The sequence below is a fragment of the Physeter macrocephalus genome, chromosome 11 (genome assembly GCF_002837175.3).
Source record: "Physeter macrocephalus isolate SW-GA chromosome 11, ASM283717v5, whole genome shotgun sequence".
In the NCBI taxonomy this organism is placed as follows: Eukaryota; Metazoa; Chordata; class Mammalia; order Artiodactyla; family Physeteridae; genus Physeter; species Physeter macrocephalus.
Window position 1 is genome coordinate 170149888 of NC_041224.1, and position 17432 is coordinate 170167319.

Consider the following 17432-nt stretch of genomic DNA (forward strand, 5'->3'; position numbering starts at 1 on the left):
CTGGGTGTCTCACCACTCAGCAGAGCTCCTCCAGCATATGAACGGCGGCCACCTTGCAGGCTTCATTCCCTGTGGCCTTTGCAGCTTTTGACCCCTGGCCAGTCTCCCCTGGGAACTCCCAGTCTCTGCCTCGTCATTCTCCCCCTTGTGGGATGGCTATTCAGCCCGCAGACTTGCCGGCCCCTCGTTCATTCACTCGTTCCTTCCACAGACAGTCATTGGAAGCGTCCTGTTTGCCAAGTCCTAGGTTGCGCCTTCGAGACCTCTCCCTCCTTGCACCCCTCCGGGGCTGGTCCCACCCTGCTCCCGGAGTACCGACTGCCCCTCAGAGCCCCTGCCTGGACGGCAGCCTTCCTCAACTCCTCTCCCTGGCTTCTCCAGCGACACCAGCGGTCGCACGATCAGATGCCTGTGGTGTGGGCCTCATTCCTCCTCTCTTCACATCCCACGTTTTATAGGTCACATCCTGGGCCTGAGAATGTGTCTGGAATCTGGCCCCCCTTGTCTTAGCCAGCTGTTCTCATCCTAGGTCACACATATACCCTTGACCCTGGGTTTTGGTAGTAGCCTGCCAACCAGTTTGCCTGCCTCAGACAGTTCAGCCCTCATGGCACCTCGGGACGTTCACCCAGGTGACCTCCACACCTGCCACACCCATCCCTTTGTGGCTTGGTCCTTTGGCTCACCTCAAGGCGCACCCAGGCCTCTTATCACTCCCTTCTCTGCCCCAGACAAGCTCATACACATCCACAACTGTCATTACAATCTGCTCCCAGAGGCTCCAGATGTATCTCCAACTCCAACCCCAACCTCTCCGCGGAACCTCCAGATCTGGTTCCAGCTTGGATGTCCCGAGACACCACCAATGCAAGGTTCTCAACACGCAGTTCCCTGTCCTCCCCCCATCTCGAGACAGTGTTTGATGTCCCCCACCCTCCTCCCCATGCCCTATCCATCACTCCATCAGCTGGCTCCAATTCTGACACCTCACTCGCATACACAGCCAACCCCAGGCAATGGTCCTCCTGGGCAGTACCCCGGGGTCCTGTTACTGAGGGGGGCAGCCCAGATCATGCCCCTCCTGAGCTCCCAGGCCCCACCTCTGCACTGGCCTGGGAGACACATGACCCAGTGTCTGGGAGATATCCAGCTGGCCACTGGATATTCATGCCCACAGCTCAGCAGTGAGTTCTGCCTGGAGGGAGATTTGGGATCATCTGTGAGACAAAAGGGGCTCACCCTGCAGAGAACATTAGAAAGAGAAAATTAGAAAGCACAGGACAAACCTTATGAAGCACCAGCCAACATTAAACATCCAGCCAAAATGTTTATCAACCAACCTGGGGGAGGGAATACACACACACACACACACACACACATATTTATGGATGTAAAAGATTATGACACAGAATTTACAAATAAGCTATACGATATATGAAATATATAATACTTTTTATTGTAAAATCCATACAGCCGATTGATTCTCTTAGAATGCTCTCACTGATTTTTGCCAGACTTGTGTATTTATAGCCAACCTATTCTTGCAACTGACGAATGAGTGTAGTTCCAATGTGAATGCCGGTTGATGTTTTCGTTATGTTAGCAAGTAAGATGAAAATGAAACAAGCCAAAGATGTATATCAGAACTTCACTCATCTGTCGATGATGTGAGTGACTGCTCAGTCAGGTAGCAGTTTCTGATTGTTGGCCAAATTTCCTCAATTTTTTGTGCTGTTCACATTGTAATGGCTTAGAGACACAGCACACTTTTTAAAAAAAAAAACTAGACCTACAGTTTACATGCTGGAATAGTCACCCAAGGCACACTTTTAAGTTTAATCTGCACTAGTCACATTTCCCCCATCACTTTCTTAATTAAGTCAAGAGACTCTAGATACTGCAGAAGACATAAATCAAGCCCTAACTGGTAACACTTGCCAATTTCTGTGGCATAAACACTCTCACCATGGTCGAGTTCAAGCTGCCGCCCAGTGTTCCTAACCACAGAGGTGGAAAGAGATGTGCAGTGTACCCTGTTGTATAATATTGCTTCCATACAGATGCAACAGGTGTAAATAACCTCAAGAGCACAGGTAACAGTAAAACAATTAGGAAGTGGCACATTTTGAGTGTTTACCATTGTTTTTAATATGAATTATTCGTACGTTTACATAAATTCATTTTTAATGACGGCTGTGTTTAACAACTGACTTGCAACATTCCGGGAAATTCACTAATCTGCTCTCCCAAGCCAGTACAGGCTGGCTCCAGCGCACCACTGGGAGCATCACCTTTTAGGGATGGGCTGAAAAGGAAGAGACAGAAAACTGAGAAGAAGGGGCCAAGGAGGAGGAACGTGAAAGAGAAGAGCAGCTGGTTTGCAGAGCTGACCAGCCTCGCGGATGCTGCTGTGCGCAAACCGTGTTCTTCGGCACAGGGCACCCCGAGGCCACCTGGGCTGAGTCTGGAGGCTGGAAACTCTGCCCCAGGCTTCTCGCTCCTTCCACTTTCCCTGTTTGCCCTTCTCCACCGAGTAGGGCAGAAGGGGTGGGCCCGGGGCGGCTGATAGACCCGAGAGCCAGGGGAACCTCTCCATCTGTAACGGGGGCAGAGGTCTCCGCAGGACAGAGTGGTCAAGCAGGAGCCTGGAGGGGCGGGGGAGGGGAGGTTCTGGCGGGGGGCGGGGGGCGGGGAGGGAAGGGAGGTCCTGGCAGGCCCGGGAAGAGGTGGGGTCATGGCAGGACTCAGAAATGTCCTCCCCTTTCCAAGCTCTGCCTTTTGGGCCCAGCCCACTGAGGTCAAGTTCACCGAGTCACGTGGCAAACCGGCCACCTGCTTCCCCACCTCCCCTCCCCGCAAGAGACCCCAAATAAGCAGGTGGAGAAGAAGCCTCCGGGCCCCTCCGTGTTCCCCACGGGAGCGCAATGGCCCTTAGGAGCCCTTCTGGAAGCCACACCCTGCCCAGGCCGCTGGGGCCGCCTTGCTCCCGCCGTGGCGAGTCCGCCGCGAGCCTCCGCCCCTTCCAACGCCTCCAGGTGGCGGGGCGGCGGGGGGCCGAGCTGAGCGAGAGCCGGCGCGCAGGCCGAGCGCGCCACGCCCCCGCCGGTCCCTGGTCCCCGCCGCCGCTGCTTCGCCGTCCTCCCCTCCCGGCCGCCGGCGTCCGGCTCAGCCGGGCCGGACGGAGCCGCGGCCTGGCCTCCGGCACCGGGACCCGAGAGAGGTGAGTGCGCCGGGCGGCTCGGGTGGGGCCTGGACAGCTGGCGGGCGGCGCAGGGGACCACCGACCTTCAGCAAGGCCGGGCCCGCCCCCTCCTGGGACAGAAAATTCAAAATCCAGTCTCGGATAAAGGCCTCTGGGGGGAGTGGAGAGGGGGGAGGGCCGGGAGGGAGGTCCCTGTCATTCCAGGGTCCAAATTGATAGTGCTTTGGGGTCCCGCCTCGCAGAGGGCGCGCCGCAAGGGTGGCGTTTGGGGCGCTGCGGGCCAGAGGGGGCTGCCCTGCCCTGCCCAGGGCCCCTGGAGGCAGATCTGCAAGTCCAACACCGTCCGGGTCCCCTGGGGACATGCCCGGCCCCTGGGTACCTGCTGGCAGGTCCAGGGGAGAGCACTGGGGGAGGAGTCCAAAGACCCAGTCCCAGGCTGGGCGCTTTCCTGGCTTTCCTGAGGGGGAGGAGGGCAGGGGGAACTCCGATCTACTGAACGCCTGCTGGTGCCTGGCGCTTCTCAGGCTTCGTCTCCTTGAACTGTCTCAGATGATCCCTGCATCCATTCTAGACCTTCAGCAAATGGGCCCTCAGCTCGGCGGCGGTCGCCTCAGGTGGAGGGAGCTGTCTCTGCCCAGACAACTCACACTAGAGCGGGGGAGACAGACTGTAATTCACGAAGTAACTGGGGGGAGGTCCGCCTTGCTTCTCCTTCTTGCCCCAAAAGGCTAAGCTGACTGAGGGAGCACCTGCCCCCAGCAGCACACCCCTGCACTAGTTAGCAACCCCTACACCCCCGCCATCAGTGCTCAAAGGGCCCCTTCTGTATCCACACACCAGTCACTAGGAGGATTCCCAGGGTACCTGCTAGTCCCCTTGCAGGTTTCAGTTGAGAAGTCATCTCTTCCAGGAAGGCTACCCTGACTGCCCTGCTCTTGATCAGGTGCTTTTGTATGTTGGACTCCCACAGTGTGGCTCCTCCTGCCACGTCATCCTCCAATCACGGCTGTTATCAGAGTATTGTAATTGCTGTGTCAATCCCAGTTTTCCCTTCTAAATCAGAGTTTCAAAAACTCAGCCATTCAAGTTCCATTTTATTATATGCATGATGTTTTTCTATGAATATTTTACTTTGGAGCCTGGGTTACTGCAGAACTTCTGCTCAGGGAATAGAAACTTGAAACTTGCCATCACTATTTTCCGATCTCCCCTGGGCTCCTCAACAGCTTCTTGGGCAGAGTCCATCGCTTGTTTTGGTACCTTGGATACAAACCCTGATACCTCAGAATGACCCCTGGGGTCCCCAACTGAAGGCAAAGAGGGTCTAAGAACCCACATTCTAAAGAGAGGTCAAGGCCCAAGGCCCCTCCTTCTTCTCCACTCCTCCAGGGCCTGGCTCCCTTGGTGTGTTGGGGACAGGAGGGAGAGGGACAGGAGTTTGTGTCCCATGATGCAGCCTGCCACCACTGAGGTCCTCTTGCCCGGGGTCATCTCTTCTCACTGTTCAGCCTGCGCTGGCCCTGCTGCCCCCTGTGTGGCTCCTCAGGGGCACAAGGCAGAGTTCCTCAGTGGTTCCCTGCTGGCCAGCTCCCGCCCCCATCGGACAGCCCTCCTGGGAGCTGTCAGCTCTTTCCTCCTCATCCATTCAGCCACATAACCCTGTGTGACAGTTGCAGGGCGTGTAGGCCACTCACTGTCCACTGGCTGCCTCCTGTCTCTCTCCAGGTTGCTTTTCTTCCTGTCCAAAAAGGCACACTGAGCCGATTAGCACATCCCTTGCCTAAGCAGACCCTGTCCCCTGGGCTCCTCTCCCTGCTGCAGCCACGCCCCCAGCTCTAGGAGAATTCTCCTGCAGAATCTCATAGCCAATCAGTGCTCACCTCAGATCCTAATTCCCACTCCCCCCTCCCCAGTACTGAGAGTGTGTGTGTGTGTGTGTGTGTGTGTGTGTGTGTGTGTGTGTGTGTGTGTGTGTTTGTGTGTGTGTTGGAGGTGGGGATTAGAATGGGGAGGTCCTGAAGGAGTGGTCAGACCCATCGCTGAGGGACGCTGCCTTCAACTGGACCCCAGTGGTCAACTTCAGGGCAAGAGGAAGAACCCCCAACTCATGGTTCTAGTATACTTAAATACACTTATTTTTAATAAAATTTTAATAGAAATTGTGATCTACTCCCAGAAGTGGAAAATCAGTGCCCCCTGCCACAAAAGGAAGGTAATTAAACAAATAAAAACAAGGAAAACCAAGCCGTGGTATGAAACTTTAATTAGCACCTGTTGCCTGCAGAATATGCCTGAGGCTGGCTCTCTAGGTTACAAAGGGAGATTAGCAAGAATTAAAGTGGTGCCCGAGACATAATGGCACCCACCTGAGACTTTCTCCTTAGTGTGATAAAATGGATTAGGACAGAATTGGAGTGGGAATAACAAACTTTATATGGCTAAGCTCCTATCAGTCAGAACCTGCTGAGTGCAGAGCACCGCACAGAGCCCAAAGCAATAAAGAACAAACCTTCAGTTCATCCTGTGATGAAGGGTCACTTCCTCCAGGAAGCCCATCCTGATGCACCCCTTTGTACAAGCCATACCTCCTGCTGTAAGGCTTTTCGTGTTTTATTATAATGGCATATTGGCTTCCACCAGGTCTGTCTCACTCACTTCACTATCCAGGTACCCCCCGCAGGGCCTGGAGCACAGGTGTTGAATGAACAGATGAATGAATAATGAATGAATAACTAGGCTGACCTCCTTGACTTTGGTCCCATGGGGCTGCTTCCAGTAATGCCTTACCTTCCTCCTCCTCCTCCCTGTCCAAACCCCACACCCTCCATCCTTCAATGCCCTGCTGAGGGTTCAGCTTCTCCAGGAGGCCTTGTTCAACCCACTGAGCCTGCCCTGAGCTCTCTTGCCCCTCAATAGTCCCTCCCTGGCTGTGCCTGTGCCCAGGGGACATTCGGTTCCAGGGTCCAGTGTGTCCCCACACGTCCAGAAGGAAAGCAGTATGGGTGACACCACAGGTACTCAATAACTACCGTGGAGTGACTCAACATAGTGCCTGCTTCAAGGATGCGGCCGTGTTGGGTCTCGGCAGCTGTATTGAGTTCCCTGTTGCCGCTGTAACAAACTACCACAAACTCAGAGGCTTCAGACAACACAAGGTGATTATCTTACAATTCTGGAGGTCAGAAATGGGATTCCTGGCTGAGTTCCTCTATGGAGGCTGTAGGAGAAAATCCATTTCATTGCCTCTTTCACCTTCTAGAAGCCGCCTGCATTTCTTGGCTCAGGGCCAACTTCCATCTTCAAAGCCAGCAATGGCTGGCGTCTCTCACCCTACATCAGTCTGACGCTCTCCTTCATCTGCCTCCATCTTTCACCCTCGTGATGACATTGGGCCCACCTGGATAGCCCAGGATAATCTCCCCATCTCCAGATCCTTAACTTCATCACATCTGCAAAGTCCCTTTTCCCATGTAAGGCAACATATCTACAGGTTCCAAGGATTAGGACATGGGCATCCTTGACAGAGACCATTATTCTGGCTACCACAACAGCTGTCCCGTGGTAGTCTGAGGGCACTGTGGCTGGTGGTATATTAACAATAGTTGACACTTACCGAGCACTTCGCGGGGCCAGGAACTGTTGGGAGCACATTACACAACATTCTGTGAGGTAGGTGCCATTCTTATCAGCCTCACTTCACAGATGAGGCCCTAAGAGGTTAAATCACTTGGCAAGTGGCAGAGCTGGGGTTTGAACCCAGGCTGTCTGGTTCCAAGGAACATCTCCTAATTTTGAGGCTACATGGCTTCTCTGGCACCATTATACCCCCAGGACACTAGCCAACAGCCCGGGAGCAGGCCAGGCAAGTTCTGAGGCCCAACACAGAGGGAGAATTTTCGCCAAGATTTTCTGGGTGAGACCCCATATAGGCTACGAATTGTTTGCCAGTCATCTCTCATTTCAGCCCTTTCTCACCATCCTACCACCCACACCCCATCAGAGGCACCTAAGCTTATCCAGGGAAGCTGAAGGGAGCTTCCAAGCGTTCCTTTTAGGGGCTCCGGACAAGTAAGGCTGGAAGAGTTCAGGGAACCTGAGCCGGAGGGGCACACATAAGGCTTCCGCAGGCACTGGATGAAGAGGGTGTCCTAACATTTAGTGAGCACCCACTAAAGGCAGGCACAGTTGTAAGAGATTTATTCTTAGTATCTCATTTAATACAACAACCCTGTGAGGTACTGTTGTTATCCCCAATTTCACAGATCAGGAACCTGAGGCACAGAGAGGTCATGTGACTTTCTGAGGTCACACAGCCAGTGTGAAGAGCCACGATTTGATCCATTCTCCATAAGCAAGAGAACCAAGGAAGAGGCTGGTCAACCCCAGCCTGGCCTGGCGCACCCGACTTCAGTCAGCCAAGCCCTCTTTTGTGCCTTCCCAGCATAACCTACTGTCTTTGCACCTGCTAGGCTGGGCTCCTGCTTTCTGTGTCAACCAGATTTATATTTCATTCTTACACCCATCTCCATTATTAACCCCATTTTCAAGAAGAAACTGAGCCTCCGAGAGGCTGAGTAACTTGCCAGAGCTCTAACAACCAGAGCACAACAGATATGGGATATGAACCCAGAGATTCAGATGCTACTCCATCTCCCAACTGCCTCAGCCTGAGAAGCCCAGCCTGAAGTCCTCCTCTAGGAGTCCGCAGCCTAGCCAGGAACACGACACGGGTTCCCCAGCTCTCCAGGTGTGTGTGCTTATGCTTCACCTGGACGTGAGCTCAGAGTTTCCTGCCTTTGGGTGTCCACGTTAGTCACACTCTGTCTGAGAGCCCACAGATTATCTGAGTGGGAGCGGAAACATTGTGGCGTTAGGTCAGTCGTCTGATTAATCAGCTCAGGCCCGAGCCTGCTGGAGTGTGGTCGATGCCAGAAAAGATAATTTTCAGAAAAGCCAGCTCCTTGTTGCCTGAAACCATCGTGGGAGTTGCTTGACTCAGCAGTGGCAAGTATTTCTCAAAAAGAAAATTGTCCACCCGAATGAGGAACTAGGAAGCGCTCGGTGACAGGAAGTCCAGGACAGGGGAATCTGCAAGAGGAGGCCTGGGGCTGAGCGGTGCCAGAGATGAGCTGGCGCTGGAGCCGAGTGAGGAAGTAGGGACTCATTCCGTCGTTTGGGGGATAAGGAGAGATTTCCTGTGAGTCTGGCCAGCTGTGCTAATTGGAAGAATGAACTGGAAAAACAGTAGTGTTTTAAAGTAGATAATCTGTATGCCTTGTGAAATATGCACACATCCTTCCATTAGTGTGAGTTCGCCGTGAAGATGCATCTGGCGACATCCACTTCTGCATCAGTCAGGGTCTCTGTAGGAAGCAGAGGCCACTCAGGCCGGGTGACTGGGGAGAGGTTAACACAGGGATGGTTTTCAAGGGTGTGGATAGGGTTAAGGGAATCAACGCAGGATGGTGCGGCACCTCGGGACTAGCATCTCTGGGGAGCTGTTACTGTCCCCAGGCCTGGAGGAGGAAGGGGGGAGAGAAGAGCAGGAGAGAGATTCCAACAGGAGCAGACGACTTCAGTAAAGAGAGGCAGCCAGCCGGAAGCAACACTGGCTGGGGGATAAATACGCCCCCAGCCCCACTCCCCAGCCATCCTCTGATCCCAGTGAGTGCTTCCCCTTGGCCAAACCCCCTGTGATACAGTCAGTAGAGTAGGTGGGGAAGGGTGAAGAGTGGATCTGGGTGGGGCAATAAAAAGTCCTCCACACACTTCCAGCCTCAGGCAACAAGCTCTTCCATCCTTTCCATCAGCTGCCATTTCTGAGCCCCTGCTGTGTGCCTCCTCAGGCTTGACACCGGTAAAATGCAAATGCCAAGACCAAAAACCCACAAGAGACTGGAAAAGAAGAAATGGACATAATTGTCACTTGCGCTGGGTATGGAGAAATTCTGACCACGTCTCCGGAGCCCAGCCCAATGTCGGAGAGGATTTCCGTGGGCGAGAAAGACAGTTATTAGTGCAGCATTTCAAATCAGCATTCCATGAGCATGGGCCATAATTTACCGTTCTCTAGGTCCCGAAAGGTTCTGGAAAACAATACGTGCTTCATGTTAACTAAATGAGCTGTTTGTTGTTTATATGGCCAATGCCAGATTTTGTTACAAATTCTGCTGGCCCTGCCAAGGACTGGACACCTTGACACCAAGAGACACAGCAAAGTCTAGCCAAAAGGTGACTTTGCAGGCAGTGCAATGAATCTCTTTGCTTCTCCAAATCTAGCATTTTCTTAGGAAGAACATAGCCAGAGATGCCAACCTTCTATTCCACAGGCCAATTCTGGATCTTTAAGTAAGTGGTATAGGTACCATGCTGTTCCGTCTCTAAAAAATGAAGTGTCAGTCAAAATAGAGTTTGTTTTAATTGAAGACTGTTTAGACTGTGGAAGGTTCTAGGTATGTTTGGACATCTGTAAACAGAGACTGCGGGCTAGTAAAAGAGAGGCAGGGAGAGAGGAACACCAAGTACTGCCACACGGCCCCAACTCCAGAGGCCACCACCTGATAGGTTACAGTGTGGGCAGGCCCACCCTTGGAACCGTGCAGTGTGGCAGCCCTCGCAGGATTCACTTGGTAATAAACTTTCTACACGGCAGGCACTGTACCCCTGAGAGTCCGAATCCTGGATCTAGCAACTGATGATGGGCTTTAACACCCCACTTCTTTCCGGGAGGGATATGATGAGGCAGAACATAACTGCTGCAGGAAGCAGCTTCGCGGCTGGGACTCCATGTCCTGGCTCAGACACTCAGAACTGAGTGGCCTTAGGCAGTTCACTGAACCTCAGTTTCCTGATCTGCAAAATGCAGGGAATAAAACTGCAGTAAACACTCAAAACGTAAGAGCTATATATAAAAGGGTATTTGGAGTGTACAATAATAACAGCTAACATCTGTTGAACCCTAATAAGTGCTGGGTGTTGAGCTAAGGGCTTTACTTGATTTAACTCATGCAATCATCTCAACCTCTTTTTTTTTTTTAACATCTTTGTTGGAGTATAATTGCTTTACAATGGTGTGTTAGTTTCTGCTTTACAACAAAGTGAAGCAGTTATACTTATACATATGTTCCCATATCTCTTCCCTCTTGCGTCTCCCTCCCTCCCACCCTCCCTATCCCACCCCTCTAGGTGGTCACAAAGCACGGAGCTGATCTCCCTGTGCTGTGCGGCTGCTTCCCACTAGCTGTATTTCCATGTCCCCATTTCACACACAAAGAACCCGGCACAGAGAAGTTAAGGGATTTGTCCGAGGTCACCCTACTGGCAGGCAGGTAGCAGAGCTGAAATTCAAACTCCGGAATTCACGCAGTCTGGATTTGGTCCAAGCCAAACTCTCAACAACTACTTTCAGTATGGCAATCTTTAAAAAGTATCTGTGCATTTTTATGGCATGAGTATAGTTAAGCCAGAAAACTCCATTTGTGAAGATTTTGCAAGGAGGAGTTTCAAAATGAGGGCCAGCGGAAGAGGCTGATGCAGCGTCTGAGAAGAGCCTGCTGGGAGGCCGCGGGCATGTGCCCAGCAGGAAAAGCAAACTGCCCTGCCGCCCCCTGTTCCCTCTTCGTCTCCTTCCAGGGTATCTTCTGCCCATCTGCCCACTGCCCATTTCCTTCCAGAGACTCACCTAGCAGCCGCGTCACAAAGTGTGGAGCTTTGAGGCGCCCAGAAGAGTCAGCAGAAGGTGAGCCATCGATCTGCCTCTTTACCTTCCTACCTGCACTCCAGCCGCCCTCCAGCCCTAACCCCCGACCGACCGTCTGTCCCGACAACCAGCCACACAAGCTTCTGCAGACTCCTGCAGCGCCCAGTCCCAGACACTCGCTTCGCAAACAGGAATAGGGCGCCTGGCTCTGAGCCCGGCACTGGACCTGGAACGAGGGTCCTGTAGAGGGGTAGCTGTGGGCCAGTGACCCCAGTGGGCAGTGCAGAGAATGCTGAGAACGGAGCTAAGGGACCAGGGACGGGGCTCAGCACAAATTGCCTGGGACAACCAAGAAGGCTTGATAGGGCAGGTGACTTTCACGTCTTCAAACTGCGGCAAGAGTTCTGGAGATGGGGGCAGGAGGCCTTTTGAGTGGAGAGGGACACAGGAGGTAAGGTGGGCAGATGTGAAAGAGCAGAAAGTGCTGAGCGTAGAGCAAAGGGTGGCTTGGGATAGGATGCAGGTGGTGATGAGGGCTCTGGACTCACCTGCTTGGGTTTGAATCTCATTGCCTCTACTTATTATCTGTATGACCCTGGGCAGGTTACTTGACTTCTCTGTGCCTCATTCCCCCATGTGTAAAATGCGGATAATAATAGTATGCTGAGGATCAAATGGGTTCATGCATTTAAGTGCTTAGAACAGTGCTTGGCACACAGTAAGCACTCAAACACTCAGAGCTGTGACTATCGTTAGTGATTTTGTCTGTGAGCTTGTGGGGCAGAGGGCCCTAAAGCCTCCTTGCATTCTCAGCAGAACCGTTAGGAGGTCCCCTGTGCTGTCCCTGGCCACCTCTGCTGCAGGCCCACTCGGGCCTTGGAAGGCACCCGAGCAGGGATCCAGGAGACAGCAAACCTAAGTGCAGACCCACCTCACTGCCCATCGCCCCCTCCCCCCACCCCCGGGCTCGGCACAGAGGTCCAGCAACGGGGAGAGGCGGAGAGAGGCCCCGACAGCAGCAGGACACTGCATCTACTGAGTGGCTACTGATGTGCTGGTGCTGGGGACGCAGAGGGGAACGGTACAGAAAGGTCGCTTCATGGACTTTCCTTACCTACAGGTTCTGATGTGGCTGGAGAAGGACCCTGGTCCTTTTGCAGCCACGCCCAGAGTGAGCCCACACTGGCAGCTCCGGAGCCTGTCCCCGGGACCCGGGAGAGCTGGACCTCCAAGCCGGGTCTGCGCCACTTTCGGCGGCTCTTCCTGGCTGGCGCACGGCGGAGCTGGGTGTGCCCGCGCTGACGGGCGGGGCTGGGGACGGGAGGAATGCGGGGAGGGGGGCGGGAATCGGGGCACATTGTGGCTCCGTGTTCCGAAGAGGAGGAGGGGAGTCTGTCCGGGAACCGGGCCGCCAGCGTCCCCAGACCACCCCGGCCGGCAGCCCGAGGACGCGGTGTCCACCCCGCTTGCCGCGCGCCGGCCGTAGGAGGGACGCGGGCGACGCGCGGGGTGACTGCGGCCGGCGCCCCGGCCTCTCGCCGCGCAGGTACGTGCCCCCCCCCACCCCCATCCCCAGGGCCAGTCCTCTTCCTCTCGCCACCGTGGTGCGGGCAGCGGCCGGCCCTGGTCCCCAGCATCCAGCTCCGCGCCTTCCCCCGCGCGGCCCCGCCAGCACGCGGCGAGGGTGCGGGCACCCGGCCCCAGGTGCGCGCCGGGCGGGCGCCGGGAGCGGGCCCCGCAGGTGCGTGACGGCGGCGGGCAGGCGCGGCAGCGGCGAGGCCCCGGGAGGGATGTCTCCGCCTGCGGTTGCCGCCGGGTTTAGCAGCCACCCCCTTGGCTGGCTCCGTGGCCACCTGGTAATTACTTCCCTTCCCCGCCCCCCCCCCCCAAAAAAAGACAGCTAACTCTTCTCCTCCTGGAGAGCTCGAAGGCACAGGTGATCCAGAGATGCCGTGTGGGCCAGGCTTTCCTTTCCTTGCCCCAAATCTGCACGGTCCCTCTCACGCGAAGGGCAGTTCATCAGGCACAGGGCGGGATTACAGGGGCCAGAATAAGACCCCCTGCCACCGAGGGAGGGGAAAGCTTCCGTGATTGGACAGAGGAGCGCCGGGTGGGGTGGCTGGTTGGCAGGCCCCCCACCCCCCCACCCCGCCCCGCCTGCAATCAAGCGGGCCCAGGTAATCCTGGAGCTGGAGGACAGAGAACCGCGGGGGAAGGCTCTTTGGGGTTTAGCGGTGGGCCGAGGAGAAAGCGCTGACTTGGAGCCAGAGGCTGTGTGGCTTTGGGCAGGTCACTTGCTGTGGCTGGGCCTCTGTTAAATGGAGATTAATACTGGCCACGCCACTTCACAGAGGGCTTGTGGGACAAGAGATGTGGGAATGGTCTGAAACTCTACAAAGCTGAGATGATGTGGTTAGGTTTGACTTCAACCCCCATGCCCACCAACACACATAAGCTTCCAAAAGAAGGAATGAGGGAAAAGAATTCCTGAGCCTAACAGAGGAAGCACGGCTGGAGCAATGTGGTTGCTTTAGACTATATAGATTAGAGTACCTGCACTCGAGAGGCTAGTTCCAGAACCAGATGGCTTGGGTTCAAATCTGGACTCTAACACCTAGAGCTATTACCTTGGGCAAGTCACATACCCTCTTTTAAGCCTCAGTATCACCATCTGTGAAATGGGCATGATAATAGAGTATACCTCCTAGAGCTTGAGATCATGCAGGTAAAGATCTTGCCCTAAAAGCCTTGCAGTGCCCCCTAAATATTAGTTCTGAGTATTCTTGTTATTACTATTATGTTGCACCCTTCTGGGTACAGGACACACTGTAGGGAAGGAAGACTGGTCTAACAGCAAACAAAGAGTGAAAAAGAGAGTTTCATCTTTCCCATCTGGCTGGTCTCAAACAAGGTACCTTACCTTTCTGACCCTTAGTATCGCATGGGAAAAATGGAGACTATTACACTCATCTCACACAGTGTGATAAGCCCTCATGTGATTTTGGAGAAAAAAAAAAACCACTTTTGTTCCAGTTATCTTTTGTTACATCACAAACCACTTCAAAAGATAGTAGCTTAGGGCTTCCCTGGTGGCGCAGTGGTTGAGAGTCCGCCTGCCGATGCAGGGGGCACGGGTTCGTGCCCCGGTCCGGCAGGATCCCACGTGCCGCGGAGCGGCTGGGCCCGTGAGCCATGGCCCCGGAGCCTGTGCTCTGCAATGGGAGAGGCCACAACAGTGAGAGGCTCACGTACCACAAAAAAAAAAAAAAAAAAAAAAAAAAAAAAAAAGATAATAGCTTAAAATAGCTCAGCTGTTTTGCTCATGAATTTGCAATTTGGTCAGGGCTTGGTGGGGATAGCTTATCTCTACTTGCAGCATTAGCTGAGATGACCCAGCTGGGGCTGGAGGGTCTTTCTCCAAAATCACACACTCGTGTGGTAAGCCAGTGGACCCTGGCTGGCAGCTGGGGCTGTCGCCCAGGGTCTAGGTTCCTCTCAATGTGGGCCTCTCTGAGGCTTCTTGGGCTTCCTCACAGCATGGCACCTAGGTTTCAAGAGCAACTATCCCAAGAGGCAGGAATTGGGAGCTGCAGTCTCTTTAGACCTGGACTCAGAAGCTGATACAGTGTGGCTTCCACTTTATTTTATTGGTCAGGTAGTCACAGAGCCCACCTAGATTCAAGGGGAGGGGACTTATACCCCACCTCTCCATGAGAAGATTAGCAAACAATTTCCAACCATCTTGAATCCACTACAACTCGAAAGCCTTTCCTTTTTTTTTTTCTGGGTGCCATGGTAACAAATTAATTAATCTTGGCAGATGACATAGGTTTTCTCCTAGGAGAAGACCAGCAGAGATACAAATATCTATGACTAGGGCCTTATCGCAGAGCTCGTTTGGTCAGGATCAGTTTCTCTGGGTCTGATTCTGGGTTGAGGGAGCAGGCATGCTACATGACAGCTCCTCTAGTGTCTGTTTTCTTGGAACCTCTGAGGCTTCGGTCATCAGCTCTGCAAACCCCATGCCTTTCAAACAAGAGGGAGAAGCCAGAGAGAGTAATTTGAATTCAGAAAACTAGATTTTAGCAGGTGGCCCAGGCTGAGCGTAACGAGCGTCTCTATAGCTCTTACTCACTGGAGAAGTCTGTTTCTCAAGAGGGTTGCTGCCCGGGTGTTTGGAGTGATTGCTGTCAGACATTATTCGGTTATTAATGGATGGGTTTGGAGCACTCTGGGGCTGGAGGCAGGAGACTGGTGGGGGTGGCAGGTGGGGAGGGGGGTTGCCTTGGCAGCCTTGGGGCCTGTGGTTCGTGCCCTGGCCTCAGAGCAGGAAGGATGCCCCAGACAGCTCAGACCTTCTCAGACAGACCACAGAGTCTCCAAAGAGATACCAAAGTCTGTCAGGCTTCTGCTGTAATGCATTTTCACACGTGGCCACCCACGCACATGCCCTGAGAATCAACAACCCTCTTCCTGTTGCCTCATCCCATATCCTGACAGCCTCCCCCAGTTTGTAAGCTCCTAACTTCAATTTCAGCCACACGGGCCTTCCAGGCGGGCTGCAGAAAGCAATGGAGTTTAGACTCATTTATTCATTCAAATGTTCAACACGTTTTTGTTGTGCCTTTTGGGCCAAACCACCTTCTCTCTGACAGAGAACAAAATAGACCCAGCTCCTTCCTCATGGAGCTTACTGTCCGGAGGGGGGAGATGGGCATTGACACACAATCATACAAATTTCCATGCACTGCATTGAGAATTATTAAAATACAGTTAATTCAGACCTTGACTTGAATCCCAGCTCTGCCACTTGCCAGCCCGGTGAGCCTTGGTCTCTTCGGTGGTAAAGCTGGGATAATAATAATTTCCTTGCAAGATTGCTGTGAGGCGCCATCAGGGCAGCTTATGGAAGCACAGTGCCTTGTACGTTGCGGTAGCTCACAGCATGTAAGCACCCACCCCCGTGCCCTTGTCCAGTGCCATTTGTCATTCGGATCTCACGGGCCACCTTCAGTCTGTATGACGAGCCCTGGTCCCAGCTCCCTGGCCAGCTTGAGACTTCTGAGCGGTGAGGCCTGTGTGTTTGATCGCTGCGGCTGCCAAGATGGGAAGGTGCAAGCAGAGGTCAGAGGGGTCCAATGTGAGATGGACTCAGTCTGCCACTGCGGGCTTCGAAGATGGAAGGGGGCCACGGGCCAAGGAATGACAGAAGCGTCTAGAAGCTGGAAAAGGCAGGGAAATGGATTTCCCCCCGTACCCTCCAGAAGAAATGCTGCTGACACTTTGATTTTAGCCCAGCGAGACCCACTTTTGACTGCCAGACTGTAAGATAAGAAATGTGTGTTGTCTTAAGCTGCTAAATTTGTGGTAATTTGTTTCAACAGCAACAGGAAACTAGTCAAGAGCCCTGTCTTTGGAGTCAAACAGCTCTGCAGTTTCCCTGCTGCGTGACCCTAGGCAAGATGCTGGCGCCCTCTGAGTCTCGTTGCCTTGCCTACAAAATAGGGTTGAGGTGGGGGTTAAAACAGGAGACATTTGGAAGGCATTCAGCACGTGCTCCCAAAATGGCAATGACTTTGCCCCCTGACCCCAAGTTGCTCCCACCTCGCCTCTGACGCCAAGAGGGAGGGCAGCAGTGCCAGGCACTTTGGGAGGTTCTCTGCTGGTCCTCCTCTGGGTTTTTAAAGCCATCCTAATTCACACCCGGCCACTTTGGAACTTGCAACAGTGCGCGCCTTGCATCGGCTCCTCTGACGGAGGTGCGTGCTGATGTGTAAGGCCTGGGAAGGCCAAGGCCAGCGTTCAGTGTGCAAGTCAGTGAAGGTCCCTGCAGTCAAACAGCGGACGGCTCAGGATAGGCATTTCTTGTGTTTGTCAGAGCCCTTGGGGGGCCCCCAAGGCCTTTACCCCAACTAGCCCCAAATCAGTAGAGTACCCATGGGGAGTACAGTAGGACACCATAACAAACGTCCTGCCAAGTTGGCCTGCCCATCCTTCACCCTGTCTAGGGAGACTCAGATGGTGGGGCAGGACCTTCTAGCCCGAGGGAGTGGTGTCATCACCAGCACCGCCACCACCATCCTAGTTCATCCTCGTTGCTAGTCCTTCCTTCCTGTTTTAGATTAAAGAAAAAAAACCTTAGCACCAAAGTAGAACACAGTAAGGGTGCCCTTTTCTCTTCCTGAGTGGGCATTTCACAGAGGACCTGGGCTAGCCGATTCAATGTCAGCTTCATCTCTCCATCTGCAGTTCCAAAGGCCAAATAGGAAGGGAGGTGGAGGGGGTCCCTGTCCCTGGGGAAAGGGGGGGGGACACAGTGCCATCAGTGGTTCCCACAGGTATAGATGCTGATGGTGTAGACAGCCTGTGCGTGCGAGTCCTGTTAGGCTGGGCCTCCCTGCACAGAGAACCAGGGGTGCGCTCTTTGGCCGGTGTGTCCTGGGGGTTAGCCAGGCATTCACCACTGAACCGATCCTGCACTCCTCCCCGCACAACTCCTGTCCTTTCATATGGCATCAGGGAGAGCCCACA